The sequence below is a fragment of the Rutidosis leptorrhynchoides genome, chromosome 5 (genome assembly GCF_046630445.1).
Source record: "Rutidosis leptorrhynchoides isolate AG116_Rl617_1_P2 chromosome 5, CSIRO_AGI_Rlap_v1, whole genome shotgun sequence".
Taxonomy (NCBI): domain Eukaryota; kingdom Viridiplantae; phylum Streptophyta; class Magnoliopsida; order Asterales; family Asteraceae; genus Rutidosis; species Rutidosis leptorrhynchoides.
In genome coordinates, this window is record NC_092337.1 from 1,710,576 (window position 1) to 1,719,782 (window position 9,207).

Genomic DNA, 9,207 nt, shown 5'->3' on the forward strand with positions numbered 1-9,207 from the left:
TGACACCCGATTTGGTTCAGGTGACCTAATGAATTCCAGGTGAATTCCTAGGATTTTACGTTCAAAGGTAATGAACGCATTGAAAATTGGTTTTCAGAAAACAAATCGGTTTTATTTTTGATCAAAATATTTTCTCGTTCAAGCTCGAGTTTAGATATCATTGAATTCCATGAGTTTGTAATTCTCAATCTTTAAGGTCAATCTCAAGGATTGAGTAATATCAGGCTAAAAGCTGATTTTTGATCTTTAAGGAGATTATCCTTTCTGGGGATCTGATTCATTAGTCTTATCAAGCTAATTTGCACGGTGCCCCCCCCCATTGTACGAGATAAATCCTTCTCATGGTTAGGATAAATCTGACCACTTGGCGACCCTGTTTGATGCTGAGGTCCGTGGATTTCCTGCTGATTTTAGTGATGACTTTTCTAGATTTTTCGTCAACCTACAGCTGGTCTGGACGACAACTTCTTGACCTAAATCAAGAAGCGCGTTTCTTTTTCGGAAGACTTTACTTCCTTTAAATGATGGAATTGATTCATCGTGTAGATCCATCTTTCTTTAATAAATCGGGTAAAACAGTTAATTTAGTCCAAAACAAAAACACCTGCAATAACTTTACAGAAACATGTGATAGATAGTTTTTAATTGAATAACTTGGTACATTCTCCCCACACTTAGTTTCTTTCTTTGCCTTTTTATTCTCCTTTATTCCATCTTAAATGAATTCAAGCGTTTTAGGTTGTTTCTCAATTTATGCCCTTTCCGAGGTAACGATAATTTCGGTATTAACACCTAGTTTTCACCGTTCATAAATATGTATAAACATAATTTTGACTTCATTTAATTGAAAATTTTTCAAATTTTCACAAAATTTGGCAAATAAACCAAGTGCAAACCCGAGAGAATTTATAACCCTTCCCCACACTTGAGATCATGCAATGCCCTCATTTGCATGAAATCAGACTATAATTATAAATTCATGAGGGTGATTAGTGTAGAAAAGTGATTAAGAAACCTAGTTTGTACTTACAAAGCTCTTCGAATGATAGATGGTGCGCCTCATCGTTCATTCCTTAATGTTGTTTTATCACACATATTTTTCTTCAAAAACGGTTGCTTTTCTGAACTGTTTGCTAATTTTGAAAATGCGTCTTTTACCCTAACTTATCATGCATTTTTGTTAACGAGTTATGCACTAATCCGAACCCCTAATTTAACGTTAAGTGGGGTTAGACTTCCCCACACTTAGCTGACGACATGTGAAGTCGGTAGAATAAGTTCCACGAATTAAAATAGTGAGCCAGTTATTTACATCTCGGGTGGTGTATAATATATCAATGGGTTTAAAGTTTAGACTCACCCGATCGTCACTACTTAATTCTTTTTTAAGTGTAGCTTTTAGTAAATGGATATGTCTCTTTTCTGGTTCTTGGTCAAATGGATCGATATATACCGACATACATATTTCTATAGGGTGGACAATTCCTAATATTTCCTTCCGTTTATTCTCGGGATCAAAGTTTTCACCTCTATTACCCAATTGGGTGAAATCTGAGGTGTCATTATCTATTACAGCTCGTAGTTCATCTTCGGTAGATGACTCTTCTATAGAGAATATTGGGTTGGAAGGTTGTGGAATGGTGAAGTTCGGTTTGGTCTCGGGGTTAAAATTTTCAACGTTATCGTTTTCCCAAGAGTACCAATTTGTCACCCTTATTTCTTCTTCATCATTCATTGATGGATTGATGATTTTGTCGGTAGAGGCTAATGTGTCGATATGTTGTGAATTTGGTAAGACTGAATAAAAAGTATCATCGGGGTAGTTGGTGATTTCGGAGCTCTCGAATTCATCAAAATTCGATGATATGGGATTTTTTTGAACATGTCTCCTCAGATCAACAGGTGTGTAATTTGATAGAGTTTCAGCTTGCCGGTTTACAAACTCTCTCATTTGTTCATTTTGAGCATCGAGTTCTTCGAGTTTGTTTTTTATAATGTTTAAAGAATTTTCGGACACGTAATTTTCCTCGTCTTCTGGTTGTTGAGTTTGGATATATTCTTGGGAATAATCCCAATTTTAATTGTGTTCTTCGTAATCGTTCCATTCAGGTTCTGTGGGTGCGTAATTTTCCATAGGAACGTAATAGTAACATTCCCATGTTGAGTGATAATCTCCACAGATTTCACAACCAGTTATTGTTTCGTCGTTCGCGATCCAAGATTGACCAAATGAATTGTTATCAACACTCGTTTGAGGGTATTGATTTAATTGATTTTGGAGTTCAAAAAGAGTTTCCAAGGCCCTGTTTTCAAAATTTTCCATTTTATTGCGATGGCCAAATTTTTAGCTACAATGTGGTGCGTTCACTAATTATCCTATTAGTTATAAAAATAGAAAAACTTATATAAGTTGTCCAATTAATAGACTTTTCTGCTTTTGCCCACGTTTCGAATAGCCAAAAGATGTAGCAGGGAGCCAGGCACCTTTAAATCGAAAAAGCCACAACTCAGCCACTAACAAATCCAACTATTACTACGAAGCAGAAAAATGTCAACGTCCATTAATTTAACCGCTTAAATAATTTTTCTTTTCGTTTGAGATATTAGATAAGAAATAGAGAAAATTTCTAAGTCCTAAAAACTAGCGTGTCGAGAAATAAGAAAGAAAAAGAGTGCGCGTCGAAAAACGTCGAAAAATAAAAATAAGAAAATAGCGCGTCGTGACTTAAAAGGCACTAAAATTTTAAAATCGTCGCAAAATTCTAAAGCACCTAAATCTTAGTCTAAAGAAATAGCACTTAAGGGATTTTACGGCTACGCCTAAAAATCTAGAAGTAAAAATAACTATGGCAAAAACTATGGATTAAAACTAAATACGAGCGAAAAACATACAAATATTACGCTAAAAACAAATAAAAAGGGACAAAATATAAAAATATACTAAAATCCATAAAAAGTACAATTTTTATAAAAATATTATTTTTATATTATTTATTTAATAAAACTATTATTTTTATAATTTAATAAAACTAATTAAACTAAATAAACAAAATAATAATAAAACTAAAACTAATTAATAAACTAATTAATTAATTTAGGGTTTATTAATAATAATAAATAATAATATACCGTAATAAATGCTGGTTTAGGGTTTCAGGCGCGTCAGACAGGGCGGCTCCGCGAGTCGCGGTGAACCAGTTCAAAACCTCCGCGAGTCGCGGAGGGTTCAATTCCAGTTCAAAAACAGGTCAAGTTTCGACAGGTCGGTTTTATTATATATATTTTTTTTATTTTTTTGTTTTATATTTTCTATTTTAATAGTTAAATAAAATATATAAATTAAATAAAAACTTATTTTTTTTAGGATTTTATATTGTTTTTCTAAAAATAATATATATTTATACAAAAATGAATTAAAAATATAGAGTTTCGCCGAGTCCCCGGCAGCGGCGCCAAAAACTTGGTGATGTTAAGCGAGGTGTATATAAAATAGTTATTAATTTTAGCAGGAAAAACTATTAAATACGATACAATTTTACACAAGATATTTATTTATTTATAGAATGGATATACTTAAACCTTGCTACAACACTATAGGCAGTGTACCTAATCGTAGAGTAGTATAGTTTTTAGTAAGTCCGGTTCGTTCCACAGGAAGCGGGCTTATTGCACACTATATTTTTAAACAACTATATTTGTACAAAATATATATAATTATATATAATAATATATAAAAGGGGGTTTACCGTTTAATGACCGGTTTGTCGATTTATATTTTAAGCGAAGCGTATAGTAAATGACGATATTTAAATAACAATATAAAATAAATAACAATAATTGAAATGACAATAAATAAAAGTACGAGGAAAAATGAAATAAAATATATTATGCTTATTTAAACTTCCGTAACCATGATGTTTGACGTTTTAATTTTAATTTATTGTCCTGGGCTAATTGTCCTTTGTCCTGGATGTATTTGAAACCTATCTGGTTTTTGTCCATAATAGTTCATCGGTCATAATTATAAACTGCTCGGCAAATTTAACCTTATACCCGAAGTCAAATATTCCAACTAACTGGGATTCGAACTGTAACAAGGTCTTAATACTTTGCTTAATGAATACACCAGGTTATCGACTGTGTGTAAACCAAGGTTTTAATACTTTGTTAACAATTACACCAATTACCCTTGAATGTAATCCACCCCTGTTTTAATGAGTTCATTGACTATTAATCCATCCCCGTGTCCGGTCAAATGAACAATAATTCGTACTTATAAATATCCCGCCCATCGTATCCGATTAAGCGTATGTGGTTATATATAGATACGTCAAATCATAACCTTTATATTAAATTAACGAGGTATCGTTAATTTAATATAAAGCCCATTAATAGCCCATAGTCTAATTTCCACAAGTGTCGTTCTTTTGTCCAAACCTCAATTATGGTACAAAACCCAATTACCCCGTCTTTAATATTTAGCTCAACATCATGATTACTTCGGCTCAAATAAGCATAATAATAACTTAAGTACGAGACATTAATTTAAAAAGGAGAACATAACTTACATTGATTATTTATCGCGTAGTAGTACACGGACAGAGCTCCGACTTTAAAACCCGTAAAAATAACTTTTACATAACCCAAACTAATCTAATATAACACTAATCTATATTATATATATATATATATATATTATATATATTTATTTATATTATACTAGGGAGTATTATTATTATTATCTTATTAAACTCGGTAGAATTCGCGACCTTTTATAGGAATTCTGAAATTTCTGTGCTCCGCGAGTCGCGGCACTTTGTGCCTGAGAACTCCGCGAGTCGCGGGGAAATGGAATACAGCTCACACCCCTTTGGATCTTCTTTGCCGACGTTTTATATATATAAATATAAAATATAAATAATTAATATAATTATTTATATATTATATTATATTCTTGTGCATAGTAGACTTGTAATTTTTAGTCCGTTGCGTCGGGCGTTGATAGTTGACTCATGTCCTGATTCCGGATTTTCGAACGTCCTTGCGTACAATTTAATATCTTGTACTTTGCGTTTTGTAACTTGTACTCTTGTCATTTTTAGACGTTTTTCATCAATAAATTGAACCTTTTGAATTGTATCTTGTACATTTGAGTTTTTTGGACGTTTGTGTCTTCAAATCTTCGTTTTCGCCTTTTGTCTTCGCACTTATTTATTTAAACAATTACAATGAAAATATAATACAATTACATATGAAAACCTATTATTTAGGAGGGATATTGCTATGAAATATATGTTCCTTTTTAGCCTTATCACCTGTACTGCGGCTATGTTTGCAGCAAGAAAGGTACGAAATTCCTCTTCGTTCATATTCATGGTGTGTCGAGTAGTCGGTGCCATTTCCTTCAAAATAGACAACTGAATCGAGTTAATCATACAGAATATTAAGAGTAGTCAATAGTATTTCGTAGCATAATATGAACTCATTTATAAAAGCTTTTTCTTCATATTAGCGTTTTATAAGTTTAAATTCGGGTACTACCTACCCGTTAAGTTCATACTTATTAGCTAATATACAATTCAATTACTATAATTCCATATGAAAAACTGATTATAATAATATATCACATACAAATATTCTTCAAACTTACAACTTCGCTATATTACATATAACATGAAATATAGTACACTATGATACAGGACAGTTTTGAGGATAAATCTAGTTAATACGCAAGTTGTTCAGCAAAGGAAATAAAGACACGTAATTCATAAGTCCAGAAACAAGTCATGCATTCTGGTTTTACTAAGACGGCTTCCCATCCTTGGTCTTGTGGAAAATAACCGTTATGACCATTGGCTAGGCAGCATGTTGTAACGTCGTCAAAAGGACAAGGGTTTTGTAATGTCCAACAGCCCCGTAATAATCTAAAAACCTTGTTTCTCACCCCAACTACTGAATCTGTCACTTGTGGGAAGGTTTTATTTAAAAGTTGCAATCTGATGTTCTTTTTCTCAATTTGGTAAGAAGCGAATATCACTAACCCATGAGCATAACATGCTTCTTTATGTTGCATGTTAGAAGCTCTTTCTAATTCATGAAATCCTATGTTGGGATATGTTGAGTCAAAATAGGTTCTTAACTCGTAGCGTAAAATTGCATTTGGGTTCCCCGCATTTAATGCTTTAAAGAAAACACGGCGTAACTTACGGTCTCCCCAATGTGATATACCCCACCTATCAAAGGAAAGCCTTTTATAAACTAAGGCATTTCCGGAAAGTCTCTCAAATGTTTGACAAGTTAATTTCGCCATAACTAAATGTTCCGATGAATTCTGACCGACTCTAGACAAGATTTCCTCAATCATATCCTCTGGTAGGTCTTTTAAAATATTCGGTTGTCTACCCTTAACGTCCTTTTGTTTTTATACTGTAAAATAGACAAGGATTAGATTCGTAAAAACAAACAATACAAGCAATTTTTACATAGAACATAAAAGTACAAGCACACTACAATACATTTATTACACAACATGCTCACACCCCTCTAATCTGAATCACTAGTTTCTTCTTCTTCGGACTTGGTTCTTTTTCCTAATCTTCTAGGGACATATGATGTTCCTCTAATACGAGTCGTCGTTTTCCACATTGGTTTAGAAAAACCTGGTGGTTTAGAGGTTCCCGGGTTATTGTCACGATATTGAAAATACGGGTGTTGACGGTACATATAAAGTTCATCGGGTCGGAATCAGATTTCTCTATTTTGATGCCTTTTCCCTTATTATTTTCTTTTGCCTCATTAAATTGGGTCGGGCTAATTTCTATAACATCATCGGAATCCTCATTAGGATCTGATTCATCGAAAAGTTCGTAATTTTCCAAATATTTTGCTTCCTTAGCAGAAACACCATTGACCATTGTTAACTTTGGTCCATTGGTTGAGGATTTTTTTTTATTTGACCTGTTTTCTGTGGTTCCTACTATTCCCCCCTTCGGAACCTCTTCTTCTTCTGGTTCCTCTTCTTCTTCTGGTTCCTCTTCTTCCGGTTCCTCTTCTTCCGGTTCCGTTTCCTCTTCTTCCGGTTCTTCGGAAACTTGTGAATCTTGCAAATATATATTCGATTCTTCATTATTATTAGGTGAGTCAATGGGATTTGTGCTAGAGGTATACATCTATCACACAATATCAAACATGTTAACAGATTAATATATCACATAATATTTACATGTTAATAATATATAGTTTCCAACAAAAATGTTAAGCAATCATTTTTAAAGAAAACACGGTCGAAGTCCAGACTCACTAATGCATCCTAACAAACTCGATAAGACACACTAAAGCAAATTTTCTGGTTCTCTAAGAGCAACGCTCGGATACCAACTGAAATTTCCCGTTCATATTGATTATAAACGTTCCATATTAATTGATTTCGTTGCGAGGTTTTGACCTCTATATGAGACGTTTTTCAAAGACTGCATTCATTTTTAAAACAATCATAACCTTTATTTTATCAATAAAGGTTTTAAAAACATTACGTGGATTATCAAATAATGATAATCTAAAATATACTGTTTACACACGACCATTACATAATGGTTTACAATAGAAATATATTACATCGACATATGTTTCTTGAATGCAGTTTTTACACAATATCATACAAACATGGACTCCAAATCTTGTCCTTATTTTAGTATGCAACAGCGGAAGCTCTTAGTATTCACCTGAGAATAAACATGCTTTAAACGTCAACAAAAATGTTGGTGAGTTATAGGTTTAACCTATATATATCAAATCGTAACAATAGCCCACAAGATTTCATATTTCAATACACATCTCATACATAGAGATAAAAATCATTCATATGGTGAACTTCTGGTAACCGACATTAACAAGATGCATATATAAGAATATCCACATCATTCCGGGACACCCTTCGGATATGATATAAATTTTGAAATACTAAAGCATCCGATACTTTGGATGGGGTTTGTTAGGCCCAATAGATCTATCTTTAGGATTCGCGTCAATTAGGGTGTCTGTTCCCTAATTCTTAGATTACCAGACTTTATAAAAAGGGGCATATTTGATTTCGATAATTCAACCATAGAATGTAGTTTCACATACTTGTGTCTATTTTGTAAATAATTTATAAAACCTGCATGTATTCTCATCCCAAAAGTATTAGATTTTAAAAGTGGGACTATAACTCACTTTCACAGATATTTCCTTCCTCGGAAATAAGACTTGGCCACGGATCGATTCACGAACCTATACAAATATGTACATATATATAAAAGTATGATAAAAATATAATTACAACCATTTTTATTATGTTTTAAAGATTTGAGTGTATTAAGTCAGCTGTCCTCGTTAGTAACCTACAACTAGTTGTCCACAGTTAGCTGTACAGAAATAAATCGATATATATTATCTTGAATCAATCCACGACCCAATGTATACACGTCTCAGGCTAGATCACAAATCAAAGTATATATATTTTTGGAATCAACCTCAACCCTGTATAGCTAACTCCAACATTACTGCATATAGAGTGTCTATGGTTGTTCCAAATAATATATATACATGGGTCGATATGATATGTCAAAACATTTGCATACGTGTCTATGGTATCCCAATATTACATAATATATTAGAATACATGTATAATACAATATAAGTTAGCTAGGATATGATTTGTATAGATTTGTTAAACATTTCCCGTAGCTAAAAAGATCAAAAAATATCCAATCTTGTTTTACCCATAACTTCTTCATTTTAAATCTGTTTTGAGTGAATCAAATTGCTATGGTTTCATATTGTACTTTATTTTATGAATCTAAACAGAAAATGTATAGGTTTATAGTCGAAAATATAAGTTACAAGTCATTTTTGTAAAGGTAGTTATTTTAGTCGAAAGAACGACGTCTAGATGACCATTTTAGAAAACATACTTCCACTTTGAGTTTAACCTTGATTTTTGGATATAGTTTCATGTTCATATGAAAAATCATTTTCCCAGAAGAACAACTTTTAAATCAAAGTTTATCATAGTTTTTAATTATCCAAACCAAAACAGCCCCGGTTTCACTACGACGGCGTATATCCGATTTTATTGTGTTCATCGCGTTTCCAGGTTTTAAATCATTAAGTTAGCATATCATATAGATATAGAACATGTGTTTAGTTGATTTTAAAAGTCAAGTTAGA